General features: G+C 39.0%; 1 protein-coding gene across 7 annotated transcripts in view; it reads right to left on the bottom strand.

The window, feature by feature from the left end:
• Nucleotides 1-17,011, bottom strand: part of JMJD1C (jumonji domain containing 1C) — a 357,142-nt gene that overhangs the window by 261,762 nt on the left and 78,369 nt on the right. The gene's annotated exons all lie outside the window — the stretch shown is intronic.

The following is a 17,011-nucleotide window of genomic DNA, read 5'->3' on the forward strand; positions in this document are numbered from 1 at the left end:
CTCCTGCCTCGGCCTCCCGGGTAGCTGGGATTACAGACATGCACAACCACACCTGGCTAATTTTATATTTTTAGTAGAGACAGGGTTTCTTCATGATGGCAGGCTGGTCTCGAACTCCTAACCTCAGGTGATCCGCCCACCTCAGCCTCCCAAAGTGCTGGGATTACAGGCATGAGCTACCGAGCCCAGCCTGACAGGTCTTTTTTAACTCAGGGGGAATAGCACCTCAAAATGTTGCCTCAGGATCCGAGAACAGAAGAAGAAAAAAAAAAAAGACAGCTTTGAAGATCTCATGCTGGAACTTAAATACTGCAGCAATATTAGGATGCACAATTTTCTTTCAAACATCTGTTTTTCTCACAACTAACTCACTTATTGGACAGAATTAGTCACAGCCCCTAACATGAAGGATGAGAACAAAAACTATTTGGTAAACAGCATTAATGACCAACACAGATGCATAAAACGAGTTGCTTTGATACAATGTTACATAGGCTTTGAGATTCAAGGCAAAATTTAAAGTAGCCTGCAGGGAAAATGTTGTGAGCAAAGGTTTTCCTATTCTAAAACATTTGCCAGTTGAGAAAGCAGCACCTTGGCATCTCAAGCAAGTATGAATACTCAGCACAATCAAAATAAAAAACCAAAGCAAAAAGAAGAATCATCACTGTGCCTCTTATTATAGCACTATATTACTACAAATAAGAATGTTTATGATTTTAGTATCTCTAACTGAATGCTCCAACAGCATTTAAATTCAGCCACTCAATTTCCTCTCAAGACACCATCCATATATATTCAACAAACCTATTCAGAGTTCCTACTGTGAGCTACTTGCTATCCTAGTCATTGTAAAACAGGGAAGTAAGCTCTTATCTAAGGACTAAAAACTCTATCCCATTTCTAAATATCCAGATTCAATATTAAGAATAAAAAAATCATGTTTATTTATGCACAACTATTTCTAAAGCCACTTTTTTAAAAAGTTGGTATGGTTCCAAGACAACTCAATGGGGGAAAGAAGAGTCTCTTAAATAGTACTGGGACAACTAGGTTTCCATATACAAAAAATAAAGTTGGGAAATTACTTCACACCATATACAAAACTAACTCAAAACAAATCAGAGACCAATATGTAAGACCCATAACTATCAAACTCTTAGAAGAAAACATATAAGAATATCTTTGTGACACTGAGTTGGGCAATGGTTTCTTAGATGTGACACCAAAAGCACAAGTAACAAAAGAAAACATAAATTGGGCTTCATCAAAATCAAGAGTGAAAAGACAAGCTAAAGAATAGAAGAAAATATTTGCAAATCATTATCTGATAAGGAAGTTGTCTCAACAACATGCTACAACATGAATAAATCTTGAGAGCATTAAGTGAAAGAAAGCTAGATGCAAAAGGGCACAGATTATATGATTTCATTTATATGGAATGTTCACAACAGACATTTCCATAGAGACAAGAGAGTAGATAAGCGGTTGCCAAAGGGCTGGAAGTGGCAGGAAGAGGAACACAAGTGACTGCTAATGGATAGTGAGTTTCTTTTGGGGGTATACTAAAATTAGATAGGGGTCATGGTTGCACAACTCTGTGGCATACTACAAATCAATGAATTTTATAAGGTTTAATTTTATGCTATGTAAATTATATCTCAATAAAACTATCTAATTTATTTATTTTAGAGACAAGAGCTCACTCACTGGAGAGCAGTGGCATGATCACAGGTCACCGCATCCTGGAATTCCTAGGCTCATGAGATCCTCGCACCTCAGCTTCCCGAGTAGCTGGGACTACAAGGTGTTTAACACCATACCGGCTAATTTTTGTTTTGTTTTGTTTCGTTCGATGAAGACGAACTCCTGGGTTCATGCAATCCTCCCACCTCGCTTCCCAAAGTGTTAAGAGTATAGACGTGATCCACTGACCCTGGCAAAACTATTTTTTAAAAAAAGTGACAATGGCTTAACACCTACATTAGATGACAATAAAACCAGTGCAGATGGTCATGAAAAGCAAACAAATTCAGGGATTATAGACTTTATAACCAAGTATATCTACTGGTCTGTGAAAGGAGGAAATGACAGAGTATGAACAATAAAATACTATAACATATATTGACTTACAAACATTAATCACTTCTGCTTTCAAAACATTTGGAGGGCAACCATCTCATTCAAAAAGACCAACTTAATTATTGAGGAAGACAAGAGAATAAAAGCTAAGGGAAAAAATAAGATTCATGTACAGAAATATGTAAGAATGACATATTGTAGTTTTATGCTTTCAGAAGAGGCACAGTTATGGAAAATGAGGCCAACCTATGGGTATAACAGAAGGCTCCTAAAGTATGGTGGTTTCTGAGGTAGGGACTTCAAGTTGTAAATACAGTATCCATCTACTCCTGCTTTCTTACCAGAAGAACACTGATTTTGCTAGGTGCAATAATGGACTATCCTAAAATTTTTAAGGTTCTGGAAGACAGAGACGATAATATGACATAATTCTGGTAAATAAGATGTAATATTTGAGATGACTTGGGGTGAGTTTTAGAAAGCTCCTTGACTAGGGGCAAACTAAGGTGATATTGTAACTCAGGGTCCCCAGGTTTTGGGGTATGCACTGTGAAAAAGTACTCACTTGCGGCCGGGCGCAGTGGCGCACGCCTGTAATCCCAGCACTTTGGGAGGCCGAGGCGGGCGGATCACGAGGTCCAGAGATAGAGACCACCCTGGCCAACAAGGTGAAACCCCATCTCTACTAAAAGTACAAAAATTAGCTGGGCATGGTGGTGCATGCCTGTAGTCCCATCTAATCGGGAGGCTGAGGCAGGACAATCGCTTGAAGCCAGGGGACAGGGGTTGCGGTGAGCCAAGATGGCGCCACTGCACTCCAGCCTGGCGACAGAGCAAGACTCCGTCTGAAAAGAAAAAGAAAACTCACTTTTGTAACTGTTGCGCCTTGAGTTCTTGTTGTTTCAAGAAGTTCCAGAAAGAAGCTCAGCCCAGTGGTTGGGTCCAGAGATGAGTAAACTGGAGATGAACTTTTGGCAAACTCTCCTCACTACCATACTAAAATCCCCACCCAGGAAGTAGTTTATGTGCCATTTTCTATACATCTGATGTATGTAAAAGCATGATAAATGTGCCTGCACTACCTTTATTCCACCTCTAATACAATGACTCAGCTAACTAGCCCGGGTGTTCACCTTTGTTTGGGGAGGCACTGCCTTTGGGACTATCCCTAGTGTCCTCCTTGCTTGGTGCAAGTAATAAAATCCCCCTGTGAAATCATACTTGGTTGTGGTCACTGGACTTGTCATCCACCAAGCAAATGAACCCACCCATTGTGTGTGTGACACTATGAGCCTTCTTGCCCTTTTCTGCTTCCTCCTCCTTCCTGCCTGGAGCTGAACTAAGGAAGACAACAACAGTATCAGTTATATTGTAACTGACCATGAGGAAAAGACCAAGAGAACAACAGCCCAGTCTTCAACAGCCCTGGCATCCTTAAATGATCACATCAACTCTGGAATGTCTACTTCTGGACTTAAAAGGAAAACCTTATCTATTTTGTTTAACCACTGTTAATTGGCATTGAGGAAAAAATACCATGAGACAAAAACTTGAAAAGATCAGATACAAGTTCATAATAAAAACACAGAGACCTAGAACAGCCATAAGAAGCGTACAACATTGTTGATGTTTATTTTACAGAACTTTTAGATTACACCTAAAAACAGAAATTCACCGACTGAATACCTAAGATGATGATCACAATGCTATGAACATTTCTTAATCTTTCATGACAATTCTAAGACTAACTGAATGATTTCCTTACATAGGAGATCTCAGTAAAGAAAAGGTGATGATTTCATTAACTGTCCTGAGTTCTTCTCTTCACTGTCAACCTACCATAGGTTATAAACACAAAATAAAAATAATCTGTTTTCCTATATACATGGATCTCAAACAAGGGATTTATTTATTTTATTATTATTATTTTTTTTTTTTTTGAGACGGAGTTTTGCTCTTGTTGCCCAGGCTGGAGTGCAATGCCGCGATCTGGGCTCACCACAACCTCTGCCCCCCGACCCCAGTTCAAGCGATTCTCCTGCCTCAGCCTCCCGAGTAGCTGGGATTACAGGAAAGCGCTACCATGCCCGGCTAATTCTGTATTTTTAGTAGAGATGGTGTTTCTTCATGTTGGTCAGGCTGGTCTCGAACTCCTAACCTCAGGTGATCCGCTCGCCTTGGCCTCCCAAAGTGCTGGGATTACAGGCTTGTGCCACCGCGCCCGGCCTAAGGGATTTATTTATTTATTTAGATACTGAGAATTTAAAAAATAGCAGCAATGGCTTAACTGTAACATCAGGAATAACTCATAATTCAATTATGTCATTCACAAACCATGATGATAATATTCATATCTCCTCAATGACAATTTTCAAACTCTACTGGGCAAGAAACAATGTACTCTTTTCTTTTCTTTTTTTTTTTTTTTTTGAGACAGGGTCTCGCTTTGATGCTGCGGCTGGAGTGCAAGGGTGAGATCATGGCTCACTGCAGTTTCGACCTCTGGCACTCAAGTGACCCTCCCACCTCAGCCTCCCAAGTAGCTGATACTACACACGTGTACCACCACATGCAGTTAATTATTTTTTGTACATATGGGGTCCCACTATGTTACCTAGGCTGATCTTGAACTCTTGGCCTCAAGCAATCCTCCCACCTCAGTCTCCCAAAGTGCTGCGATTACGGGTCTGAGTCACTGTACCTGGCCCATACGATATAAATTGAGTTCCCAAAAAAAAAAAAAAAGGGAAAATTAAGCTAACAATTTAGAGAGGGTATGCTGTGACTAAACTAGGAATCATTTCAGTTACAGCTAAATGCTGAAATGCAAACAAAATATTACAGTATAAACATATCAAGAGAAATCCCAAATCCAGTTTTTATGTTTAATGTCCCAAAATTTAAATTGTCATATAAACCAACAAAACACTTCTATAAGCCAGTATTTTGCAGCTTTGGGGCTAACATCTATTGGGTACCCAACATGTACATTTTATTTAAATTTTAGTAACAAAAAGCTAAAATTTAATAAGCAGACTTCTGTTTTCAGTGAGATGAATTAGCAGAGTTGGCATTTATGTTTCTGCCTGAAACAACAACAAACCTGGAAAAACAGATGAAACAATTAAGATGCAACATATGTTACAAACGGCAATGGACTAGGTTATGGGAAACAAATTATGTAAGCTTTCTGATCACACCAGTTTAACTGACTGAAGTTTCCAAACTATCCTGCAAAGAAGGGGGAAATCACATGGGATTCAGGAGCCTTTGTAAGTCAAGGAGATAAGGCTAGAAAGAAGTCCAGGGAGGCTAAGACTCTGGAGTTCTCAGGACACAATACTAGAGAGGAATAAGCTACCGAGAGAGGAATAAGCTACCGAGGGAGGAAGATTTCCAGAGGAGGTTCTAAGTAATGAGATAAAGATTGACCAACCTGGGCCAGGCACAGTGGCTCACGCAGTAAACCCTAGCACTTCGGGAGGCCAAGGCGGGAAGGATCACTTGAGCCCAGGAGTTCAAGATCAGCCTGGGCAACAAAGTCAGAGCGCATCTATTAAGAAAAACAAACAAACAAAAAGATTGACCAAGCCTCTGTGCTTTTAAGAAGCTACACAAAGGTGGATGAAACAAACTGAAAGGATCAGAGAGTGAAATTCTCTAAGTTCACCTGAGTTTGTAATAGTTCCTGTTCCCAACAGTTGGAGTGATTAACTTCGTAATTTACAGGGCACTGAAAAAACTCACAAAGATTTGTAATGGACAAAAAAATTGCCCTAGAATAATATCTGCTCTAAAATGCCCTCCTCACAACACTTCCTCATACCAATAGCATATCTTTAGAACACCAGTTAAAATCTCACATTGTCTGTGAAATAGCCTACACAAAAATGTTGTCTCTACTGAACAATGCGCTCAAGTATTTGCATTTGGAATAAATCATTTCCTGACCTGTAATCTTCTCATATAAATTACCTTTTATCATTCAGCTGAGATTATAACTTGCACTCCTTTACTACAACAGTGCCTTACAGATCAATTTGCTGTTTTCTGTATACATGCCAGTCCAGGATGTAACACATTGCTATTTTAGTGAGGTTCGCTTTCACTCCACAAACAAAATCTCCTGCTTGAACAATTTCTAGCTTTGGCTTATTTTTTCCAGAAAAGAAACAGTTGTACTTTTAACAGGCTGAATAATTGAAAAGTGGGAGGGAATGACCGAATAAATCAAATAAGTAGAACAGACACAAAACTAATATTTAATTTGGAAAGATTATAGTAAACACAGATTGTAACAGCAAATAGTCCAAGAAATGGAAAATGAAAAACTTGGAAAAGAAATTTCTAATTTCTGAGGATTAATATGTATTTCTGAGTTTTAGAATATTCTACCGGCTCACAGTGTCCCACATAGTGACTCCTGAATTCCAGTTGAAAATGACTTAAGAGGGTGACAATGCCGGGCGCAGTGGCTCACACCTGTAATCCCAGCACTTTGGGAGGCTGAGGCGCGTGGACTGGCTGAGGTCAGGAGTTCGACACGAATCTGGCCAACATGGCAAAACACCATCTCTATTAAAAGTACAAAAATTAGCTGGCGTGGTGGCATGCGCCTATAATCCCAGCTACGCAGGAGGCTGAGATATGAGAACTGCTAGAACCCAGGAGGCAGAAGTTGCAGTGAGCCAAGATCGCACCACTGCACTCCAACCTGGGAAACAGAGCAAGACTCTGTCTCAAACAAACAAACTAAAACAGAGTGTGGCAAAATACTTGAGTACCCTCTCTAAATAAATACCCAATATGGTGGAAAGGTTAGATTCTATATTCAAAGAAAGGCAAAACCCTGAGATATTTTTACCTCATAGTTTTATATTCTATCAACAACAGTGCATTGGAAGGCATTAATATCTATGAAAGAGAAAAAAGAAGTGACTTCAATATGCAATATGTAATCACAGGCCTTGAGAGATTATATGAGGAGGGAGGAGGTGTTAAGAGTATTAAAAATGCATATTTAAGTAGTAGCCGAATTCAACACAAGTTTCTGTTCTTTTTCATAACTGCGAATTTCTGTAAGCTAACCATAAATATTCAGTTGAATAGAAGAGGAATAACAATTCTTCAATTACCTTATGTTAATGTAACAGTTTCAAAGGTGCCACAGTGAAGTAAACAATGACTCCAGCTCTTAAATTCCCCAAGTTAAAATCACTCTTAAAATCTCCTTTGAAGCTACTTACTAGCTCTCTTGTATGGTGGTGTAGCTGTTTCCTCTACCATGATTTTCAGACTTCTATCCTCTCATCTCTAAAAATCAGTACCTTGAAATCTGAACAGCACATTATACTAACCTACTACCATCAACCAGTCATCCACCACACTCATGCGTACCCTAAAATGTTATTCATCATGCCATTCAATATTATTTCTGTCCTAGTTTCTGTCCAATAATCATTTCTGGTGATTTCAGTATCCACAGTGATGACTGTTTTAATTGTTCCATTTCTCATTTCTTTGATTTCCTCTTCTTTAATGATTTTGTCCTCAACCTTATCTCAACCACTGACTTACCATGGCATACTCTAGACCAGAGGATCTTTAACTTTACTCAGGCAATATAAACCTATGGACTATCCTTTCAGACATAAGAAATCCTATCTTAGACCCTTATCATGGCCCCAAACAGCAATCCCTCAAAAATCTCGATTTCAAGCATCTTTCTCTCTCTCATGCCACTACCTCCTATTTTTCTTTTTCACATTCAAGTTCCCCTGGACCTAAGATTCACTGATCTCAACACCATTTCATTGCTATTCATCTCTCATTTTCTCACTTTTTTGCTCACCAAATGTAAAATCCTAGGTCTATCATTAGAGTAATTCATGTGCCCATCTCTGAATGCATCTTAGTTTTCCAGCCAGACCCCAATCATCATTAAATCCAACTCTCCACCTACTTTGTTTCTGTATCTAATCAATCAGCTGAACATAGCTGGAGATGAGTGACTGTAGGGAAATGAATGATGAATTCATCAAAGATTAACGATGTCAGTTAAAAAATCATGACCAATGTCAAGTCAGTCTTTGCTGTACATAATTTCCTTATTTCATTCAATCTTTACTCCCCTAGATGACTATTTCATAACTTCTCTTCTCAAATCCTATCAGCTGCTATTTCACTAAAAAGCAGAAGCAATCAGATTTCCACAAGCTCTTACCTCTCTCTCACTACCTAGCTACCTACAGCTATTCTCAAATACAGTATCTCTTTCTTCTCTTCTATTACTAGGGATTAAGTTTATGGTACTATCTAAGGCCAATTCTACTACTACCTAAAGACAGGGTTCTAGTAATTCCTCCTTAGTTGCATCATCAACTTAATCCTATCTCTGAATTGTTTTCATCAACATACAAATATGGCATATTGTCTTCCATTTTACAAAATCTTATCTTCCTCCTAAAGCTCTGCTCCATTTCTCTTTTTCCCAAATGCCTTGTCAATAATCTCTGTCTCCAATCTACTACCTCCAGTTCTCTAGTAAACTCACTGTATCAGGCTTTTGTTCCCACTATTACACTGAAACTGCTGATCAAGGTTACCAATGACTCATTAGCTAAAACTGAATTGTAGATTCTCAGCCTTTATCTTACTTCACACTAAGCAGCATTTGACACAACCGGTAATCCCTCCTCTTCGAAACACTTATTCCACTAAGCTTTCTGAACATCACTTCTGGATTTCATACCTCCCTGTCCCTTCTTTCTCATATATCTAATCTTTAAAAACTGCTCCAGGGTTTAACACTTAGGTATGTTCTATATTCACTCTCTACATCAACTCATTCAGTCTGATAGCTTTAAATGCCATTTATATACTGACTATTCCCAGATTCTCCAGCCTAGACCTCTCCCTTTAACTAACAAACATGATACTTTAAGTAACTGCCTGTCTAAATAAGCATCTCAAATTTAACACATCTAAAAGACAGATTCCCAATCCCCAGTATTATTACCGCTATCACCACCACTCTCCAAAATGTCTGCTCCTCCAGTCAATTCTCATCTGAAAAAAAATGGTAACTCTATGTTTTGCAGGAGCCAAAACCTTAGAACCCATCTTAAACCCTGTCTCTCACATCAGATGCAATTCAGCAACCCACTCTTATCAATTCTGTGTTGGAAATAAATATGAATCTGAGCATTTTTCACCACCTCTACCATTGCTATCACCATGATCTAATGCTACCACAGAATCGTTACAATTGCCTCCTAACTGCTCTCCCTGCATCTGCCTCACCCCACACCCCAAGAGTCTTCTATCAACAAAGAAAGTAGAGGGATCCTTTTAAAACCACCTCGTTCATGCCTTCCCATCTCATCCAGAATGAAAGCTTAATCCTTAAAATGGTCTATAAGGTCCTTCACAAACTATCCCCTGCCATCCTGTTCCCCTTCTGATCTTTTCCTTCTCCTCTCCCACTTTTCACTGCTCTCTGACCATACCACATTCACTGCTCCTCAAATACGCTAAGCTCATTCTCAATCTCAGGGGCTGTGTATTTTGCTCTTCCTTAGGCCTGGTACTTACTCCAGACATCTACGTGACTAGCTTCCTTGTTTCCTTCAGGTCTTCACTCAAAAGTCACCTACTCGGAGAGGCATTCTCTGGCTCCCTTATCTAAAATGTCACCTACACCCCCTCAACATTCATGCTTTTATTTTCTTTCCTGGTACTTATCTCTATCTTACACACCATTCATCATACTCATTTATCTTCTTATCTTTTGTCTCTCCTTCCATAAACTGATTTCCATAAGGGCAGCAATTTGATCCACTTCCGTTCACGACTTTATTCCCAGTGCCTGATATGTACAAGCCATGCAATAAGTATCTGCTGAATGGATTTTAAATCTAGGATTGCCCCCCTCATACTTCAATCTTTAACTGCTATCCAACACCTGTCAAAGACTAAATAACACTGATATTTGAAGATGCTTGTGTGAAAACGGTCTTCAAATACCACAGGATAAAGTATTAATGCCCATTAGTACATACTCAAAATTCTATCATTTTATAAAGCTGTATTTTTAGACCTCAGTAGCTTTCTTCTCTGTAGAAACAACAGTAAGTTATTGTGTAATGTTCTGTTCCTGGCTTTCACTGAGAATTATTATTTTTTAACAGCCATATGAAGAACCTCCACGCAAACCACAAAACTATTATAAACATCACTATTAATTACAACACTTAATATTACTTAAAGAGAAATGCGTTCTTTTTAAACTCAGCCAGGAAAAACAATCTCTTAAAAATTTATTTATTTCATTATTTACCAAATATATCCCTGACTCTCACCAACTCCACACAAGTAACAAATTTCAGAATTAAACACTTACCATTTGTTCATACATTTAAGTTGAGGAGGATATTTCTATTGAACCACCTCAGTTTACATGGATGTTTTTTAAGGCCTTATTTCTATTTTATCTTATTCATAAGTTATCCTTAACAAAAGTCACCTCAAATTATTTTATTTAGGTTAATTGAAAAACAGACCGTATAATTCTCTAATACTATCATATATAAAAACAACATGTAGATCATAAAAAAGTCACTTATATGTCATGAAGTCACTTCACTGACATATATACTGCAGTCCTTCTAGTCTATAGTCTATTTTTTTAAGTAATTTGACACAACAAAGTTAACTAGGAACTTATTTCTCTATCAGCTACAAGGATGACAATACCTACCAATTAGAGAAAAGTGCGTATGCAGCAAGGGAATGAGATACAATGATGCCTAAGGTGACAGTGAGATATGAAAGCAACCTTAATCTACAGACAGTGTAAAGACACTGAGAAACATAGGCACATTACAGAAAACTAACCAGGATTACTGATGGATATTTTTTCAGTAACTATTGCCCACTTTGGGAGGCCAAGGTGGGCGGATCACCTCAGGTGAAGAGTTTGAGATCAGCCTGACCAACATAGTGAAACCCCATCTCCACTAAAAATACAAAAATTAGCTAAGCATGGTGGCAGGCGCCTGTAATCTCAGCTACTCAGGAGGCTGAGGCAGGAGAATCGCTTGAACCTGGGAGATGGAGGTTGCAGTGAGCCAAGATTGCACCGCTGCACTCCAGCTTGGGTGACAAGAGCAACACTCTGTCTCAAAAGAAAAAAATATAGAGAGAGAGAGTGCGCAAGCGTGTGAGCGCACGAAGGAGAGTCGATTAAGGAAGTATTACTCAAATCAATAAGAAAATTCTGCAATTTCAGTAAACATCCAAGCATTCACATCTGCCTTTATAATACCTCAAATGATTCTAATTACATTGTTTTTCATTCAGAAGTTTCTAATCAACAAAATTCAAACACATTCTCTGAGCATCCACCAAATAATGGTAGCCTTTATAAAAAGTTTCTATGATCTACCTCTTAGAACCCCAGGAGACAACTGAGTCTCAGAAGGAAGAGAACCACCAGACTGTTGCTGGATATTTTAATTCAAAATATCTTCCTTGAAGACTGAGCCTTGAGGTTACTGACCTTTATTACTGTACTGTCTACTGAAGTCTCCCTAACACTAAGTGTGCACAACCAGGTTTAGTAAAAGAAACATAAAAAGGCACTGTGGTAACTGCTTCATACAATTTCACTCAATTCATATAACAACTCTTTTAGGTAAAATAGTACCTATCTTATAGATCCAAAAAGCCATGGTTCAGAGAGGTTAAATCATACAAGTTAACAGTTATGAAGACAACCTACTATGAAGTCACTAACACAAACAAGTAGGAGGAAAAGTGCTTGAGGTCAGGGAAAACTTCCTGGAAGAACTGTGCTTTAAAAGGACAGTAGGAATTAACCAGGCACAGAGTAGGTGTAAAGGCAAAGGGATTGTAGGAAAAAGGCACAAACAGAAAAAGGCCGTGTGTAAAACAGTATTGCATATACAAAAGAACTGAAAGCTCTCTTTAATCCATTTATTTAGAAGACTCTCCCTTTTTTACACGGTTTAGACTGAATCTTGACAGTCACTTAATTCTGTAACTCCTAAAGGTGTCCTTGGATTCTATTACTGGGACCCAGTATAACACAAAAGAAAGTGGACTCTGGAGTCATAGGACCTGGGTTCAAATACTAGTTACCAGTTATAATATGCATGAGCTGGAGAAATTCTTCTAGTCTCTTTATTCCTCAGTTTCCAGACCTATAAAATGGAAATAATAGTAGTAATGAACTTACAAAGTTTCCATGGGGACGAAGTAAGTTAATACATATAAAGTGCTCAAGATTAAGACAATACGTAGCACACAGGAAGTACTATATTAATGGGAACTAATACCAATCACTCCTCCCTTCCTCCTGCATTAGATCGTAAGTCCTTCTCAAAATTATCTCATTTTGAGTTCCTCAACTTTACTTAACGCCCTCTTCTCAGTTTTCCTTTTCCAAGCATCACCCAGTTTTCAACAAAATCACATCATAATCAGCTGCTGACTTAAAGGGTTAACTCCAACATATGGTGGGAGTGAAAAAAACCCTGACTTTGATCCCTTTGTACTGCCACACTCAACCCTCTTCCTTTGTTTTTATTCTCATTATTCAATCACTTTCAGTTCTCTGGCCTGTTATTCTACGGCTATTATAACCACCTTAATAAATACCTTTGTATTCTGCTCCTCTCAATCCTCTTCTCAATGTTAACAGCGTTAGGTGTTTTTGAAGCATGGGAGACCCAAGTGAGTAACATGTACTAGACGTTTAAATATTCAAGAATATTTATATAGCACCTGTTATTTGTAAAGCACTGTTCTGTGGACTACACATCTAAGGTATTAAATGTACATACTGATGACTGGTTGAGGTAACTGGTGAGATCTTCAGCAAGAAAATTAGACCTGGTAAAATGATGTACAGACAAGCAACCAAAAATACTGTCCAAAGATTCAGGAAGACTGATCTAATCAAGAGTTGAGTTTTGCCATTACAGGGTAAAGAGTATAGTGAACAAGCCCAGAGTAGGATGTCCTAGATTGCCAGGGAGAAAAAACGCCAACAATTTTTAAACCTGGGTATATATCAATTTGAAATCAGTTACTCTTAATAAATCTAGGATACCAGAGAACTTACAATGCAGTTTAAAGTATATCACACACACACACAAAATACATTAAGACAATGTTGAATATATATGAAGAAGGTATGTGTATTCATATTTGTTTTAGATTTGACTCAAGAACGATTAAACTTAAAAACTTCTAAAAAGAAGAGACTTAGGTCATTATATCATCTGTAACTTCTAGCAATGCAGCAGAATGTTATGTATTTAATGTGCATAAAATAAATGCATTATAATTCAAAATGTAACCAACCAGAAAATGAAGAGAAAGTTTTCAAGATGGCATAAAAATGTGGCAAGTGTTTCTGTTTCCATGCCATACATTTCTTGCCTCCAAGCAAATATTCACATTATTCTCCTCTCTGGAATACAGTCTCTTCATCAAACACAACTCTTACCCATCCTTTATATAATCCAGCTTCTCCATTAAGCCTTCCTGTCATAGAAAGTATAACAATGCCACATTTTCATATTGTTCCTTCTCTTAATATCTACAACTTATTACTACATAATCCAATCCTTAAGTATTGAGTTTTTTTTCCTCCTAACACCAAATACATGATGTCTTTTCCAATACCACTTCTCCGACTCTCTGACATCAACTAGGTGCCCTACAATTCAATTCTGACACTAACTACCCAGAGTTAGCATTAGACTCCACAGATTTAAGTCTCACAAGACTGCCATTACTTCATACACCAGTCACAAGCATGGGGTTCCCCAATCCTCTGATTGATCAACTGACCAGCAATAATTGGGGGCTCCCAGGCCCCCTCCTCCAGTTAGGTAATTTGGTGCAATAACTCACAGAACTCAGGAAAGCATTTTCTTACTAGATTATTATTATAAAGGATACAACCCAAGAACCACCAAATAGAAGAAATGCATGGGGTGAGGTAGGAAGTAAGGGAGCTTCCAGCTTCCACACCCTCTCTCAGGGTGTCACCCTCTCAGCTCTCCAAATCCCATCATTTACAGGGTTTTATTTTTTTTGTTTTGTTTTGCTTTTTCTTCTTTTGACACAGGGTCTGACTCTGTCACCCACGCTGGGGTGCAGTGGCAGCATCTTGGCTCACTGCAACCTCTTCTTCCTGAGTCAAGTGATTCTCCAGCCTCAGCCTCCCGAGTAGCTGGGACTACAGGTGTGAGCCACCGCACCCCGCTAATTTTTGTAATGGTTGTAGAAACAGGGTTTTGCCATGTTGCCCAGGCTGGTCTCAAACTCCTGAGCTCAAAGGCACCCACCCATCTTGGCCTCCCAAAGTGCTGGGATTACAGGCATGAGCCACTGCTCCCAGCCTTTTGACAGGTTTTTATAGAGGTCTGGTTACATATGCAAACCTTTTATAGAGGTTTGGTTACATATGCCACTGGTAATTTACTCTATCTCCAGTAACTCCCCACTCCCCAGAGGTTAGGGCATGGAGATGAGAGTGTTCCAAGCTTCTATTCAAGGTCTGGTCTTTCTGGTGACCAGACCATACCCTGAAGTTATCTAGAAGTCCACCAAGGGTTGCCTCATAGAAGAAATGACACTTCTATCACCCCTATCACTCGGGAGAGTCCAAGGGTATCAGAAGCTCTGTGCCAGGAACTGGGAACAAATAACAAACATGTTTCTAAATATACAACTGTATACAGTAGTATGAATCAACCGCTGAATATTCATCACCTCTCTCCACTAGAAGTAGAAATTTCTTGAGAACGGGTTTACTTCTTAAATGCTATGTTAGCCTACAACACTGACCACATACATAATCAATACTTGATATTTATACATTCAAAACATTTACTGAGAGTCAATTCATAACAGTAAGTGACTGGGGAGTTTTCTGATTTCATATATGCATATTACAGAGTTTAATTTTATTGGTTTTACTTGGATTTTTTCAAAATAAAAAGTGATGCATCTCAAAGAATTAAAGATAAATTTCAAAAAATTCTAGGACATTTCTATTTATTTATTTATTTATTTATTTATTTTGAGATAGAGTCTCACTCTGTCACCTAGGCTGGAGTGCAGTGGCACAATCTTGACTCACCGCAACCTCCGCCTCCCAGGTTCAAGAGATTCTCCTGCCTCAGCCTCCCGAGTAGCTAGGATTACAGGCGCATGCCACCACACCCATCTAATTTTTGTATTTTTAGTAGAGACCGGGTTTCACCATGTTGGCCAGGCTGGTCCTGAACTCCTGAACTCAAGTGATCCACCTGCCTCGGCCTCCCAAAGTGCTGGGATTACAGGCGTGAGCCACCGTACCCGGTGGACATTTCTATTTAATTAATTAAACAAACAATTACTGAATACCTATCTTTTTTTTTTTTTTTTTGGAGACAGAGTTTCACTCTTGCTGCCCAGGCTGGAGTGCAATAACACGATCTCAGCTCACTGCAACCTCCGCCTCCTGAGTTCAAGTGATTCTCCTGCCTCAGCCTCCTGAGAAGCTGGCATTACAGGTGCCCACCACCACGCCCAGCTAATTTTTTTGTGAATACCTACTATCCACTAAGCAATGTTCTCAATGACGGGAATACAGTTTATCAAAGCTGACAAAAGTCCATTTAATGGAACAATTTAATTCTAATGCAGAAAAAGAAGTACAATGTTTAGTATGACAGAAATAAGAGACAAGGGCCAGATGCAGTGGCTCCCACCTGTAATCCCATCACTTTGGGAAGCTGAGGTGAAAGGATCGCTTGAGGCCAGGAGGTCAAGACCAGCCTGGGCAACATAGTGACACCCAGTCTCTACAAAAAAACAATTAAAAAAAATTAGCTGGGTGTGGTGGTACACATCTGTAGTCCCAGCTACTTGGGTGGATCACCTGAGCCCAGGAATTTGAGATTGCAGTAAGCTATGACCACGCCATTGTACTCCAACCTGGGTGACAGAACAAGAGCCAGTCTTTAAATGATTTTTATTTTAAAAAAGAAATAAGAGACAAAGCAAGTAGAGTGATATTTGGTGACAGATGATAGAAAATGTTGACAGAGGAGGGAAGAGGTCAATTTTAGATAAGGTAGTCTTCAAAGAAGACCAAAATGAGCAAGCATGTTAACATTTAAACATACTTACCTGAAAGAAGTGATGGAGTCATGTGGGTATCTTGGGGGAAAAAATTCTAGACAGAGAAACAAGTGCAAAGGCCATAAGGGGAGACCAGACCTGACATGTTCAAGGAACAGCAAAAAGGCCAAGTAAGAGGGTAATAGAAGATAATGTCGATGTGGAATGACTGGAAAGCAGGATATCATGTAGAGTCTCTCAGCCCATTATAAGGCCTTCATCTTTTATTCTTAATCAGTTTAGAAGCCTTTGGAGGCATCTGACCATAAAAGTAACATAATCTGACTGTTTGCTATAGGCACTATAGACTTTTATGGGTAAGAACTAGTTAGGAGGCAGTTAGATATCTAGTTACAAGTAACTAGTTAAGTGACTACTAGAAATAGACTCAACAGACTCTTAAGAGGAAAATCTAGGCAAAAGATAATGGAAGTTTGAACCAGTATAATGGTAATAGAAAAAATGACATGTGCTGGGATCTGAATTTTTTTTTTTTTTTTTCCAGACAGAGTCTCACTCTGGTTACCTAGGCTGGAGTGCAGTGGTGTGATCTGGGCTCACCGCAGCCTCAACCTCCCAGGCTCAGGCGATTCTCCCACCTCAGCCTCCCAAGTAGCTGGGTCTACAGGTGCGTGCCACCACGCCTAGCTAATTTTTTGTATTTTTAGTAGACAGAGTTTTGCCATGTTGCCCAGGCTGGTCTTGAACTCCTAGACTGAAGCAATGT

The sequence above is a fragment of the Pan paniscus genome, chromosome 8, assembly GCF_029289425.2.
Source record: "Pan paniscus chromosome 8, NHGRI_mPanPan1-v2.0_pri, whole genome shotgun sequence".
Taxonomy (NCBI): Eukaryota; Metazoa; Chordata; class Mammalia; order Primates; family Hominidae; genus Pan; species Pan paniscus.